Here is a 17,001-nt window from a genome sequence, read left to right as displayed (position 1 = left end):
TTATTTATGGTGATTGTGTCCTGTAAAAGTTTGCTGTGTAATAAAGAACCTATGAGATATTAAGTAGACAGACAGACAGACTGCACTGTGTTCCAAAATTGTTCAAATTATGTTATATCTAAATAGTTTATTCTATTTTATCATATTTTCATTTGAATAATAAATATCTATATTCTTGTTCAAACCAAATCTGCGGTATTACATGCTTATCTTTAAATGAGAGACAATGTTGTTAATAAAAAGGAAGTAATGATCCATTAGGTTGGTAGCTGACTTGGTCAATATGCTAGAATCATAAAAGTTACATGTGGAGTGACATTAAGCTTCCTCCCCAACCCACTTTTGCCCTAAAGTTGATATTGAGCAATAATGACTAAAATGATGGAGGGTAGCTCTATGTGCATTTCCAGCAGCCACTGCATAGTCAGCCTGTCCTGGCTTTATGTGGCTGCTACCAACCTGTTCACAGAGACAGCCAGATGCTTATGTTCCAGACCCAGCATGTGTCCCAGACTCCAAACTCCTCAAGGTCCTGGCAACACCACGTATTCCTGTTTCTGCCGACTGCACACTTTGTGGAGGTCAGATGTATAATTAGCAGCGAAGAATTGTGTAAAAAATGTTGCCAGACCTCATGAAGGGAAATCCTTTCATGAAACTCTACAAAAATGACACTTCACCAAAACATGGGAAAATTTAGCACATTAAATCTGCTTGTCTCTCCCCAGATACTGCCTGACCTGTTGAGCATTTCTATTATATTTTGCTTTATTTGCAGTAAAATACTATTTTCAGATATTTCTTCTCAGCAGCAAGTGATTATGAGTTAACAGCGGGAAGGGGAAATTCTTATTGTCTGATTTTGTTGCAAGTGTTGGTCAGAGCTGGCTTTATCCCTGACATTGTTAGCTTACAGGATGGCCTAGGTGCTTCTCCCTATTGTACAATAGTGCCACTGACAGCATTTTCTAAAGAAAAATTATAGTCCATCATGTATCTTACTACACTGCTCAGTAGCAGCAACTAAGCAAAGCGCTGACTGTGATGTGTGAAAGTTCACTGAGTGAATATTGTTATATGCTTCCCTATGTAGCAATGAGTCAAAAATTGTGGAATTAGCCAGTAACAGATCGTATATTAGTAAAGCCACTTATGTTGACCAAGGCAAAAACAATACACCATAATATCCTTTAGCTAAAAAAGTGCCAGTTTGAGCAATCAGGCTTGCCTGGCATCAAGCTCAATGAAAGTCATGATGAGCAACCTATTTTTCTAAAATTTTAAATAGAGCATTTTCATTAACTATTCCATTCTAAATGAACAAATTCCTGGTCTAATTCCATGAGCCATTTTGCAGCAGTCTTACACAGTGACTGTTAAGAACTGAATAGCTCCCTGTACAGAAGCAACTTGCATTTTGTTATACTCCAAATGTAGTTCATATTATCAGATGAAAATTTAAATTGATTTTGCACATCACAGGGTTTAGAATATCAAATCTATCCATATACAAGCCACTCCACTTGTAAAATTACACCTATAGCATCTTTGCTGATAACTGATTGTGTGTAACATTTTACATTAAAATGCAACATAGTAATATGGAGACAAACTTCAAAGGCATACAATGTTTCATGAAGATTACATGAAAAAAGTGTAGCTAAGAAAACTGCTGAAAAACATAGTTAAAATACAAATCTAAATCCAATTGGATATGTGAATGTAGTCATTCAGGGGAAAAAAAAACCTCATTTTTACTTATTCATGCCACAGCTGTGAGGTTAGAAAGTCACATCCTAACCCATTATTGTTTTGCTAAGAAATATCTGTCAGTGAAATTAGACAATGTTTTGGCAATATTCCGTGTCCTTACTATGAAGAATATAAGTAATTGGGGAAGATTTTATGCTTGGATGAATATTATGCATCAGTTATGCCTGGATCAAGAATAGCACATAATAGGAATGAAAAGGAAATCATTTGGTCTAATGGAATTCTATGCTTGGATCAGGTACGCATTTGTCTGAAGTCAATAGAAATTTGTTTTATATTAAGAGATGTTTAGATTCAGCTGTTTTAAAATTATGGTGGAAATTTTATTTTAACTGCCTGTAAAATCAATTTAAGATGCAGAAAGTAAAGGAAAATCCATAGCTGCTATTACTTTCAGGGTAATCGTGGCAAAATAGAAACATGGAATGGACACAAACTAAGGATTAGTATGGGCATCATTGGATTGATATTAGTATTTGTTGAATTTTCCCAAACTACTGTAAATTGAATAGATAATTTCTGATTTCCAAATGTAAATGTATTAATTTTGTTATCCTGAATACAATACGTAAATCTAAGCATTCTGCTGAGCTAGATTTTTCTAATTCTATTTCATTGTATTTTAAATCAGCAGTTAATCATCATGAAATACAATGGATATTAGTAATTTATTGTTAATAATCCTTCTCATCTCCAATCACAGCAAATGTATGAAGATCCTATGGCACAAGAACAGGAAACTTTAAGAGAATGCACTTCCAAATTTTAAGGGTAGGTCAATGTTGCGTTGAAACAAATCCCAGCCATTAAACAGTTCTTACCAATAATGAAACTTGGAAAGTTAGCCCTGCTGGAATTTAATTTGGCATCAGAATTTATAGAATTAAATTTTAAAACAACTGCAAAGGAAAAAGGATAAAAAGCAATCAACATAATTAGAAAATTAAATCACAGCATCTGTGCCAGTTTTGTGAATTGAAAACAATTAGCTTCCTACACAAAGAGCTAGAGTTTAAAAAAAGTTATTGGTATCTATATTACAGCTTTGTTTATATGGTTAAAGTGTGGTAACAATAACTTCCAGATGTTATGCTGTTGAACCACGCCTAATTACAGCCCACTGGGGTCCTGTTTCCTGAAACCCTGTGCAACTGCATACATAGTTTGACAATTAAGACATGATGTCATTATGTTGTTGAATGGAACTACATGGTACTAAGAATGATTTGTTTTCAATCAGTCAAAGATCTGTCTTACTAACTCTCAGATACAAAGCATACACATTCATTTTACAGTTGGAAAGTACGCATTTCACTAAAAACACAGAGCAACATATTTCTTTACCAATTTTAACAGCCATTTATAAATATTTTAACATTATTTATTGAAATTTAAGATAAAATCACTGCAATTTAGCTACTTTGCATTTCAATGATTTCATCTCAGCTCCCACCCTTTGAAAGTTCTGCATGTATTAATGGTTTCATTTACTTACAGATATCTCTGAATTCAGTTCAACTGCCCAGAAAATCAGATCTACATAAATTGTTAGCTTCTGGGACGCTAACCTAAAATTGGCAAACAGCTCATTGTAACATGTTCGTTGTGCGGTTAAAAGTTACAAATTTCATCCAAATCTTAAAAATAGCAAATAAAATGCACCACTTAAAAATATTTTTCCAAGCAGTTCCTTTTATTTGATTTTCTCCTGATGCTTCTAATTGGTTTGTGAAGCTGAATGTAAAAGGGAGATAACATAATTTAAGACTAAATGAACAGTTTATTTCCTGACCCTATAAATGGTGCATGAATTTTAAAGTTGTGGTAAAAATGGAAGCTGATCGCTTAAACAGAATTGGATTTAGAATAGCAAAGCCTCCTAATTAGCCAAATTAAACTCATAATAGATTATGGGCAAAACATTATATGATAAAATTGGAAGCAAAAATTGACAATATGTTAATTTCACAGACTTTAATTTCTCAGGTTCAACTGTTTTTAAGATAGAAAGGTGTGGCTTTAAAATATCATTTGCAATTAATGAGTGCAATAATGTGTAAGGCATTGGGTTACTATGTCCCTCACAAGAAGGAGGGGGTGTAGGCAGTGAGAAAATATATTTATTGAAGGGGATGGATTTTAGATTTGTCCCAATTAACCTTGTAACGAGATGTATTGGAGCACTATTTAATGACAGTAATGAGATGCAGAAGAGAGGCAGATAGATTGACAATGTATAAAAACATCATTGGCATATAAATTAAATTTATGTGCAGTGGATGAAAAGCAGATACCTTGAATAATGGGACAGAGATGGCTAAGGGTTGCAAGAGCTTAATAGCAAGGACAAATAAAGGGAGGAAAATAGGGCATTCCTGTATTGTACTTCCAGTGTTAAAAGTGCCAATCAATCATACCACTTCTGACCAGTGACATGTTCAGAGGATTCTTAGACATAGCACATTTTCAAATATTCACAGTTGACTGTCAGTTTAAAAGATAAAGACTAGAAATTAAAATGTGAAAAAATTACTCCTTTCGAAAGGCTCTTCTACATAAATTGTATAATGTTGTGTTCATTGAAATTTACTGCAGAAAAATAAGCATATCAGGTATATCAAAGGGTCAGCTAAAGCACAAGGTAATGTTACTAGCAGATTGGTACCATATGCTTTATTGAAGCCTAGTAAAAGACTTGCCAGTTTTGCAAGATAATTCTCGCATTCAGCAGGGCAACTTGGGAAGCATCGCTTTTTCCAATCTGTTATTGCTATCTATACATCCGATAACCCTGCAGAGACAACCATTCATCAAGCTTCTCTTAATGTTTTATTTTTAGAACATTAACACTTTAGCGAGGAATTAATTTTCTACATGGAGTCCAATTGCTGTGGCGCAGGTCCCCACGGCAGACTTGGAAGTTGGGGGCACTTCCATTCTTCAAGAGTGGAATGACAGCCGACTGTAATTCATTTGCACTTGGCTAATAAATGTGGTGAAGCTGGGGGCCCTGCCAATTATATAATGGGGTTGTGAAGGAAGTCGCCTAAACTCACCATCAGCTGATGGGGTCAGAGTTCCCAGTGTGATTTTTAAGTGACTCTCAACACACTGCCAATGCATCCAAACCATCGATTGTGGTGTGTCAGAGTCTGACATAGAATGCCAGGTTCATCATCTTGACCTCCAGACTCAGGTGGTATGGGGCTCAGAGCTAAAAATGCAAGGCTCTATTGCCTCTCTGCATATTCTCCTCCAGAGTGCTTTGACTGGAATCGTCTGGGAGGAAGTCTTTCTTATTAACAGCCTCAGGAGAAGTGCCCTTCTGACCAAGGATGTATGGAGGGAGATTGGAGTGAAGGTGTTCCAAAGTCCAATGCAGGATGAAGGAAAATGACCTCCTCCAGTGACGAGAACAGTGGCTTCATTGTGAGCTGGTCTCAGCAGTAGTGCTACGAAACTTCAATTGATTGTTGTTAAAATCACATCTGGTTCACTTTAGGGAAGGAAACCTTAACATGATCTGGACTACATGTAATTCCAAACTGACACCAATGTGGTTGCTCTTAACTACTCTCTGAATTGATCGAGCAAATGACTCAATTCAAGGGTGGTTAGGGATAGGTTACAACTGCTGGCCTTGTCAGTGGAATGGCACTGTGGTTCAGTAGTCAGCATTGCTGCCTAACAAGTGCCAGGGACCCAACCTCGGGTGACTATCTGTGTGGAGTTTGCACACTCTCCCCGTGTCTGTGGAGGTTTCCTCCAGGTGCTCCAGTTTCCCCCCAAATCCAAAAATGTGCAGGTCAGGTGAATTGCCAATGCTAAATTGCCCGTAGTGTTATGGGGTAAATATAGGGTAGGGAAATGGGTCTGGGTAAGTTACTCTTTAGCAGGTCGGTGTGGACTTGTTGGGCCAAATGGCCTGTTTCCATAATGTAGGGAATTTAATCTAATGCTTACATCTGTGCAACTAGAATAAAAAGTGTTAGATTAAAATAGTTCTCATGAAGACTGCATTACACAGGGAGGCCTGCTCCATCTTCTGTGATGCTGCAGTCAACCTGAAGTAGGGCATTGCAGTTTTAGGGATGGACCATTACACCTTTTCCCTTCAGCCTCCACCAGTGCAGAAACAGCCACCTCGCTGATTGCACATCGCAGTTAGAATTGAAGTTCAGACTTAGGGAACATGCTATAGTCACGCCAAAGCAGCTAATGGAACATGTGATGGTCGAAGGGCAGTTGGAGGACATACCCAGGCTGAGGCACTTATGATGGGGCCTTTTCTTAATGGTTGTACAAAACCTGCAGGAGTGGCAGTGACTGATGGAGGCATACCAGGCAGAGTTGCCACAACTTGTATGGACACATGTGCACAAAGGAGGACTACATCCTGAACAGTTCACAGCAGGGCTTTCTCCAGGCAGAGCACAGCAATGGTGAGCCAGATTCAGGTGACAACTCAGTGGCTTCAGGGATATGCACTCAGAGCTGTGTTCCTTTGTTCTAGCTATTGACCCTATACAGGAGTACCTGGTGAAAGAGGTAAGGGGCGCTTGACTTTCATCCAGGAATCCTGCCCCCTCACATAGTCAGGGAGGTGCATTGCACAAGAATAAGGAGGAGGAACTCAATAGTTGCCTATTCTGGGAGCTCGTCTCTGAGCATGAGCAGTCACTCCTCACTCCTTGCCCAGTAACAACAGTGTTTTCACCAAAGTTAAAAGTTACGCAACACCATGTACAAGCTTTCAGAGTGCTCCTGACAAAGGAGCAGTGCTCTGATAGCTTGTGATTTGAAATAAACTGGTTGGACTATAACCTGGTGCTACTGAACGTAGCACCCATCAGCTGGAGATGAAGGGTTTCCATCCAGTGGCATTGGTCAGATCTTGAGGAGATCACATGTTGTAATGGTCAGCCAATTGTTGGAGATTTCAAATTTTCTCTTCCTACTGCTTATCCTTTATCATTAAATTTGTCTTTAGGTACCAGCCTTCAGATGCTGAAATGCTGCCTTTTTGGTTTGTTCTCCCAGGCAATTATGGCTGGTTAACCCAGTAGAACTTTTCCCCTGGCTATCTGCATCTGACCTGAACTTCATAAACTCTCTAACCCCTTTAAGTTGTGCATTCATCCCTCCTTTGGTGCAGTGATGTGGAACTGCTTGTGAAATATCAACACCTCGGTACCTCCGAAATGCTGTAAGGAGCTGCTGTTGCAGAAGTTCAACGTCACTGTGACTTTTAAAGTCACTGCCGTTGGATTCCTCCCAGTCTAATGGCCCACAGGCCATGTTGAAGGAAACCACATAGGTCAATGACTATCTCTCTAGAAGTATTCAGCCATTGTCAGTGCTGCCTTTCCAATATTCGCACATATTTGAGGCAGAGGTGTGGTAAAATCTGGAACAGAGCAGCATTGGACTGACCCTTGGTTGCTTTCCTCTTGATCCTCTCAAAGTCTGGTCCTACCAGTGACCTGATCGAGGTATACAAGATAATAAGTGGAATAGATAGAGTCAATAGCCAGACACTTTTCCCCATGGCTGGATTGACTGGCACGAGGACTCATAGTTTGAAGATATTTGGAGGAAAGTATAAAGGAGTCGTCAGAGGTAGGTTCTTTACGCAGAGAGTTGTGAATGCATGGAGTGTGTTGCCAGCTGTGGTGGTGGAAGCAGAGTCAGTAGGGATATTTAAGCAACTGCTAGACATGCACATGGATTGCAGTGAGTTGAGGGGTACGTAGGTTAAGTTATTATATTTTCCATTAGGATTAAACCTCGGCACAACATTGTGTGTCAAAGGGCCTGTTCTGTGCTGTACTTTTCTATGTTCTATGTTCTATTATACCATGCAGGCCTTTTAGCCTTTCTTCTGATACATATAGTTCCATCTTTCCTCTGCACTGTTACTCCTCTACTGATCCTCTGCGACCACTGGTATACAAGATCAATTTTATTTGCATGAGTTCAACAGAGGACAGAACTTTTGTAAGGCTGTGTTTGTCAATGGTATCACAAACTTTTAAACACCTTGTGCCTATGGCAGAATTGTGTTCACTCTGGCCTCAGCATGGTCTTGCTTTCAGACAATCTGGAACTCCCTTCAGTGATCTGTGACTTCCCTTCAGTCATGTTCAACCTTCCCTCCAAACTTCCTCTGGTGATTTTTGACCTTGATGCATCACAGCTTCTTTTCCTCGCTTCAAACAAAATCTCTGGGAGATGGCCATGAGCACCAACTGGCTCAGACTCCACCTCAAGAATTGGTTCACCCTTATCATCACCTTTAGCCAATTGTGAAAGGCCCATTATTCCTGTACACTACAGCTTATTTGCTCATGGAGCTTAAATGCAAAAATTTGCGGTTTATATGCATGCATTGCATGCAAAATCATAAAAGTTATCTTTTAGCTGCATGCAGTCAGCATTGCTGTTGCCACTGGGATAATTCAATGTTTCCATCCCAACCTCAAGAACCTGACACCCTTGCTTCTTACACTATTTAGTGCTCCATTCCTCATGCATCCAATTCTTCCCTATGTATCTAGAACTTTACAGGATTAAAATCCTTTTCTTTTCATTTTACAAGCTAGTATTGTTTGATTTGTACAGAAACATTGTTAAGAATGTTGAGATTCTTACATAGATTATTTATATAAATACAATAAGTTATCAGTATCTCTTCCTTGCCATAAGTGAATTTTCTTTGTTGTATCTAAGACATTGGATTGTATTTGACTGTTTTTCTTTCCTGGTCTCCCATATCAAACACATTTCCTAGCAAAACAATAGGCTCAGCATAGCATTTTACCATTTTATTAGACAAATGAAGGCAGTTAGAGGAGGCTAGAGGGCGAGAGCATTCAGATATATCCTCGTTAAAAGAAAATGTATGGTTTCTGAATCTACTTTTAAAAGATAAGTGGTTAGGCCAAGGGTCAAATCAGTTCAGTATGTAAAATAACCCTGTTTTCATGCATACATGAAGAAAAGAGAACAACTTAAGTCCCTTATGCAAGAAGATCACTAGCTATGGGAGTCTATTTTAAAATTAAAGCAAAGTAATGATTGCAAATTAAGTCTAATTTGGATAATTTAGATACTGAAAACACCACAATATTGAAGAATATCAGAGCTGTAGAGAAGTTTCAAAAATGATTTACTAAGATGTTATTAAAAATATGAAGAAACAACCATCAAACAAGTTTGAGAAGTCAGGTCTTTATTTCTTTGGAGACACAGAAAATCAAGAGGAAATCCGATAAAGGGCTTTGAAATTACAAATAAGCTTAGCAGGATGGATAATGAGAAACTCTTTCCACTTCTGGTTCACAGTATATGTTGTGGTAATGTCAATTTGTAAATTCTGAAGTGCTTTGTGTGGATTCACTGCCACCAATTCATCCTGTTGGTATTAGTCTAAGTTGCTCATATCAAGTGGGAAGGGATGCGCATTCTTTTTGGCAAAAGTGACAATTGGTCTTGTTGAACAAAGCAGATTTATTTCATAGTACTTAATAGCTAATTACGTCTTAGCTACACAAAATTCTTTTGCGAGATCTTGCAAAAATGGCCTTTTTATTTTAAACATAGTGGTTAGCACTGTTGCCTTACAGCGCTGAGACCTGGGTTCGATTCCACCCTCAGGTGACTGTCTGTGTGGAGTTTGCACATTCTCCCCGTGTCTGTGTCAATCTCTTGTTGGTGCTCCAGTTTCCTTCCACAGTCCAAAGATGTGCAGGTTAGGTGGATTAGCCATGGGAAGTGCAGGGTCCGAGGGATAGGGATAAGGGGATGGGTCTGGGTGGGCTGCTCTTTGGAGGTTCGATGTGGACTCAATGTGCCGAATGGCCTGTTTGTGCATTGTAGAGATTCTGTGATTCTAGATTTGTCAGCAGAGATTCAGGATAAACCCCTAGGGCAACAAATTCAACACTGTCAATAATTGAACAACAGCCTTTAAAACAAGGCAGTGAAAAACTAGGGCTGCAAAGCATTTTAATCTTTCCATTGATGTCCAAAACGTGTTTGCTGCTATATTCAGGCAGCCCCACTAAGAGAGCAATAAGACAGACTACTTCATATCCCATGTCAGCATGAAAGTCAGGCTCTTTTGTTTCACTTGCTCAGGGGAAATGATTGTCACTAGCTGGGTCAGCAATAATTGCCCATCCCTGGTTGGCCTTGAAAAGGTGCTTGCGATTTGCTTTCCTGAACCATCGCTGTCTATTTGGTGAAGGTATTTTCACAATGCTGTCAGGAAGATAGTTCCATGGTTTTGGTCCAGTGACACTGAAAAAATGGGGATATATTTCCAAGTCAGGATGGTGAATACTTTGCAGAGGAACTTCCTAGTTGTGGTGTTCCCACCTATCTTTTGCCTTTAACTTTCTAGATGGTGGTAGTCATGGTTTTGTCCTGCTGTTTGTACACAGATCATTATTGGGCAAGCTTTCTTATTGGGAGAAAGTGAGGACTGCAGATGCTGGAGATCAGAGCTGAAAAATGTGTTGTTGGAAAAGCACAGCAGGTCAGCTTTCTTATTGCTGAGTAGATCGTTGTGTTTTACAATACTGGAACAACCTGGCTAGCAATGTGGCTAGTTCTAGTGCCTTTATTACTATGACCAGAATGTACTCATGCCTATAACCTTTGCTGTTTTCAGTGGCTTCAGCCATTTTTGATATCACATGAAGTGACTCAAATTGGCTGAAGACTGGAATCTGTAATACTGGGGGCCTCTGGAGGACACCAAGGTGAAGCATTCATTTGAGAACCTACTACCAGAAGAAAATTGATGCAAATGATTCAACCTTATCTTTCCCACTGATTAATTGCCTAACAACATTCCTGACTGAATGTGGCAGGACTACAGAGTGCATCTGATTCACAGGCCGTGGAAAAAATTAGCCCTGTCTGTTACTTGCTGCTATGCTGTTTGACTCACAAGTAGTCAAGCATCATATCTTCACCAGGTTGGCTCTTCAATTTTAGGTATACCTGGTGCTGCTCCTGGATTGCCCTACTACACTGTCCATTGAACCATCCCATAGCTTGATAGCAATTGTAGAATGAAGGTATATGTCAGACCATCAGGTTGCTAATTGTGTTTGTGTACAATTCCTCTGCTGTTAACCCATAGCGCTTCATGAATGCCAAGTTTTGAGTTGCTAGGTCCATTTGAATCTATTTCATTTAGCACAATGGTGGGGGTGACACAATTTACTGAACTGTACCCTCAATGTGAAGATGGAGCTTCATCTCTGCAAAGGTAGTTCTTTGTCTCTCCTACCAATACAGTCATGGGTGGCTATCTCTGTGGTGACCAACTGATGAGGATTAGATCAAATATAAAAACAAAAATTGCTGGAGAAACTCAGCATCTCTGGAGAGAAAAACAGACCCTTTGCTCTAACAAAAATCTCTTGACTCAAAACATTAACTCAATTTTTAAGAACATAAGAAATAGGGGCATGAGTAAGCCTGCCCCACTACTCAATAAGATCATAGCTGATCTTTTTGGGGACTCAGCTCCACTTTTTCTCTTCACAGATGCTGCCAGATATATTGAGGTTCTCCAATAGTTGCTGTTGTTGTTTTGGATCTCCAGCACCCGCAGTTCTTTGTTTTATATTATTATTATAACCTCAAATGTGCTTTTCCATTTTGTTGATTTCTTCAGCATCTGCCACAGACTCAATCATGCAGCTACATCCTTCAGGACTCAACCAGCTTGGTCAGGAGTGCCACTATGCCACAGTTGGTGATGAACTTTAATATTTCTGACACCATAACTGATGGCAGATGGTTTGTTCAGTTTCATTCCTTTTTTGACACTTCAAAGCAGTTCAATACCAGCACAGTAGCTTACTAGGCCATTTAAGAAGCCAGTTATAAGTCAACTGGGTTGCTGTAGATATGGAGCTGCATGTAGGTCAGACCAGGTAAGGATGGCAATTTTCCTTCTCTAAAGGTGTGGATGAATGAGGTGTGTTTGTATGATAATCTACAATGGTTCCATGGCAATCACTAGACTTTTCTCTTGAAGAATTTTTAACAATGAAATTCAAACCCAGGTCCTCAGAGTCCTAAATCTCTGGATTACCAATCGAATGATGATAACACTACACCATCACCTCCTGCACTTGTTGTAGGTTCCTGGTTATAAAACTTTTTGGTGAATGGACGAATCGTGTGCTATGAATACTCCATTTGGCTATGAATACTCCATCAGCTTGTGAGGAGGAGAAGGCCTTAAAAGATTAAGTGAGAAAGTAATTTTTTTACGATCAAGAATGGCAGAGGTGTTCTCCACAAGCAGGTCTGAAGCACTTCCATCTTAAGATTCACTCTATACAATTTGCTGTGCTTGTCTAGACAGCCATCCCATAGTGTTCACTCCAGTAATCACTGGAGTGAAGCTGTCATTAGCCAGTTGTAGTTTACTTTTGGATTAATAATCAGACTGATCCTTCATTTGGATGAGGGCTGCAACTTGCATGAACAGGCAAGAAGAACAATCAACCATTGCACAGCTACTTTTGTGTTTCTTTCTGAACAATCTAACTCATTTACGACCCTTTCTATCAGGATCATTATCATTAAAGTCTAGAAGCGATCAGAAATGCTTGTCACCAATTGGCTCAGCAACACAAGTAAATAAATCTTTGATTCAGAAACTGGGCGAAACATTTTTATGGCGTAACCTTTCTGATATTTCACTCCATGAATTCTTCATCCCCCAAGGACATTTGGAGTAATTGAGTTTCACAAGTGGACCATTCAAATTATACCGACTTATTAATGTCGAACTCAGGAGTGGGTTCTTCATTACAGAACATAGCCCCAATTGGATAGAGTCACGCTGTGTTCCCAATTGTGTGCTAAGAGCAGTTGAATCAGATGGAGGTAATTGATGTGAAGGAAATGCTAGATTATGTTTCTGACTCGGTTGTTCGTCTGGATGTGTTTACAGGTAAAGAGATAATATTCAGAAGTTGAATTCTTGCAGTGTTAGAGTGAAACCAGAGGATTGAATATGCTCATACAAAAATATCTCTTGGCATTTTTGTGCTTTATTTACCTGCATTGAACAATTACCTTTAAGATCCAAGATTGAAATAAATTGGAGCTACTGCAAAATTGCAGGGCTGAGCTAATACCATTCATGCAAAAATAAAGAACAGAATGCGTATCTGGTCCCCAAACTTTACATGTTGAACAGTGTAAATAACAAGTTGAGCCAGGATAATGGGAATGTCCAACAGGGAAATCAATATTATTTGTGCGGTACTGAAGAACTATTTGTTAATTATACAGTCAAGGCTTTCAGTTTGTTTGAGGAGTGGTAAAACTATTGTGATAGAACATCAACACTTTGTATCATGGTATAGTAGGAAAAGGATCAAATCAATGTGGAGGTCACTTGGAAATCATTCTGCATAATATGGGATTAAACTGGACACCTCGGGGTTAAGAAATGACACAACAAATAAATTGGAAGCAGAAACAACAGCATGATAAAGATCTGATTCAGTTTTCTGCGGCGTGCAGTGGAAAATAGTTTGAACAATTAGATTAGAATAATACAGACGGTTATATTATACATGCCTGCCTAGCAAACAATCAATGTTATTTAAATTAATAGTAACTTAATCCTTACCTCTTTTTAGATAAGTGATTTCATCTGGGTGTGATTTAGCACCTGGACATGAGGAGTCAAAGTTAAATTGGTGGAGACGGATGGTGCAATGTGAGGTGGGGCTGAGTCAGCCTTCAGACCAATAAAGTGCTCGCTAAAATCTGCCAAACCAAGTTCAACTCTGCAGATGATTTTGACAATATTGATTATACATTTTAATTCTGAGCCAATCTCGATGTTTGGCTAGACTGGCACATGTAACAGCTATCCTGTGGATTCTGTCAAAGCATCCTCTGTGGAATGGCGAGAACTGCAGAATAAAAGCATATGTCTTACACAACAGAGATGAAATCCCACTTGACATTCTTTAAGGCTTACCCTTATGGTGTTTTCTTTTTGGAAAGACTATTGGGCATATTGGAATCCTTACCTGTCATTTCACCAGGCAGTATCCTCCATACAGTGTAAGGTCTGCTCAGAGGGAATGAAAGTAGGATTTAAACATTATAAACATTACACAGAACAACATGCTTTGGGAAAATTTTAGTGTCTGAAATTAATAAAGAAAGCATAATTTGATAATCAAATCTGGCTGACACTTACATGCATGTCCAGAGAAAAGAAAGATTGACAGATCATTTGAAATGATGTTTAGCAAATAGTTTATATGGATAAATTTGCCCTTCTTTCAGCATGGCACATATTGTAGTCATGCTTACCGGTAGATATACTGCCAGCAATTCTTATTAATGTTAATCTAACTTACTGATGCCAAGAGGGGAAGGATGCCCACATAAAGTCTTTGGCATAAGCTCGTCTTAATCTTGATTAACAGTAGAATTATTGCAGAACACTTAATATCTGGTTCCGTAGATATATGATAATTTCTTGTGAGAGGTCAGGCACAAGTTATGAATAACTATACATCACTGTTAGCTCCATGGACTCAGGACTTCAAAAACAACTAAGAGCAGATGCAAAGTGCCAGTTAAATCCTCCCAGGACTGAACCCCTACAGATGTTTCCTAACCAACCTGTTCAGAGATTACACATTTCTGAAACAGTCTCCTGACCCAGAAATAGGGACACTTATCATAACACCAGAATAGCCCTCAGAGTTAGGTTCTCCTATAATTACTCCAGTCTTATTCAGTGCAGTACTTATTGAGAGGGTTTGCTCCAGTTTCCTCCCACAGTCCAAAGATGTGCAGATTAGGTGAATTGGCCATGTTAAATTGTCCATAGTGTTGAATGCATTAGTCAGAGGGAAATGGGTCTGGGTGGGTTACTCTTCGGAGGATCGGTGTGGACAGGTCGGTGTCGGTCAAAGGGCCTGTTTCCACACTGTAGGGAATCTAAAAAAAAAGTATTCAATGGTGGCAGCTCATTTACTTAGATATTTCACTCAACCTGTTCTGATCCGTTATCACACACTTCTGAAGCAGGTGGAACTTGAATCCAGGCCTCCTGTCACAGAGGTAAGGACACTACCAGTGGAGTACAGCAATCCCATCAGACCTTTATATCTCAATGGCTGGAGCTCATCTCATGTCGGTAAATGATTTCAGGTACAAACTGCCTTCTATATTATCTCCTTCAAGATTAATTCTGGTTATTAAATTCTTTTTACAATTGTATCAAATAAATAAAGTAGGTTTACCATAATCCCATTACTGTCCACCATCCAACCCTGTGACTTGATACATGATTGATGATTGTGATTAGAGTAAAACTCTGCTGTGGAGGATGAACATTCAAATATATTTCATTAATATATTGGCTCCTTGAACGAGCTTTAATTTCTCGAAAGACCTTTGCAGAGGGGTTTCCCTGACATTGGCATCACTGTTGTGAAGATTCTTGATCTATTGTTGTTACTTGGAATGTTGAATTCTATAGTAGACACAATTGTACATATCTTAAAGTTTGATTTGTATTTCCATATTGGCTGGATTTTTTGATAGCCAGATAATGATTTCTGAAGTGTAGATGGGAATAGTATGTAGAGATCCTTCTGAAATTCCTATTAAAGTAAGCTCCAAAGGAATTTCCTGGGAAACTGAAGATTCCACTGTGCAATTCCCCTACCCCTGGAATAGCCCAAATGTATTCATTTAAATTGGACAATTCTGAGGGTTTGGGCTAAGTAAACAGTTACTCAGGAAAATTAGATTACAATTTGCATAGTCTAAATCCAGAATAACTATTCAATTGACTGCTACTTACTTCACATGCCCCCAACTAAAACTCCCCCAGATCCCCACACCCTGACCTGACATCCACTACCATCCCTGGAAGCACCACTGAACTCACCACATCTGCTCTATGACTGGGAGCTAACCCCCCTGCCTCTGGACTGACACCCATGCCCTGTGGCCAGACCTGATCGCTTTCTCTCACTGCCAGACCCAAACCCCACTGCCCTAGTGCTGGAGTCAGTTCCCCTTTCGTCATCACCAGATTCCACCTCATTTCAATTGACACTGAATCTGACCCTTACCGACCCCCATGTTCTGGATCTAACATTTCTCCTTGGATCCGATCTGTCCTTGGAAGTTCCATATAGTTTTGGTATTTTAAGAATTACTCAGCAATACTTGATTTTGAGTGTGTTCTGTCTACATCATGCAATTTTTATTCAGAAGGTTGCTGTTTCATTCTCTTCATGCATGTTTTGTTCTTGACTAATATAGTAACATTTGCTCAAGTTCCAAGTTTGAAATTAATTTGATAACCATTAACGTGTATGATTTCTGTCATATCTAGCTCATATCCATCACCTATAGCCCTAAGTTGATTCACATCTTCTTATAAAGATGGCATATCATCAAATGAACGAATGACTTGATGTTCTGAGTTTTCTTCCAAAGCTGATTTTTGTAAGATATTATACTTCATGTGCAAGCAAATATTTTTAATTCTGTTGCTCAAAGGTTTTGATTTCTATATTTTTTTGTTTTCTTAGAAAAGTTGGAATGGTGTTATAAAGCTGGATATTATTTCTGTTTGCGTTTATTTTTTATTCCACATCCAGTATCAAAGACTGTCAAGGTATTTTCTGTTACTCTCTCAAAAGTATTTTACTGTTTTTGTACCTTGGAAAGTTAATGTTTGTCTTGAGCCAGACTGGCTTTGTGTTTTAGGAGGAGAAAGTGAGGACTGCAGATGCTGGAGGGAAGAGAGCTTCTTCAAGGAAGGCATCCTTGTAAGAGGATTCACAGTAGGTTAAAATCTTCGAGGAGAAAGTGAGGACTGCAGATGCTGGAGAGGAAGCCCTTCCTGAAGAAGGGCTTCTGCCCGAAACATCGATTCTCCTGTTTCTTGGATGCTGCCTGACCTGCTGCGCTTTTCCAGCAACACATTTTCAGCTTGGCTTTGTGTTTTCACAAGTCTCTTGTGTTTTTTTCTTCAATTTGCAACTTATTTCACTATTTGACACTCATTTCAATGAGAGATTGCTTTTGATTGTAACACATCTGAAAGAGATATATCAGAAATTCCAATGACAATTCTGCTTCAAATTAGCTCTTGTTGTAAATCACCATATTACAAAATTCTGACAATGTATAAAGTTTATT

The sequence above is a fragment of the Chiloscyllium punctatum genome, chromosome 12 (genome assembly GCF_047496795.1).
Source record: "Chiloscyllium punctatum isolate Juve2018m chromosome 12, sChiPun1.3, whole genome shotgun sequence".
Classification (NCBI taxonomy): Eukaryota; Metazoa; Chordata; class Chondrichthyes; order Orectolobiformes; family Hemiscylliidae; genus Chiloscyllium; species Chiloscyllium punctatum.
Note: the sequence above shows the minus strand (reverse complement) of the source record.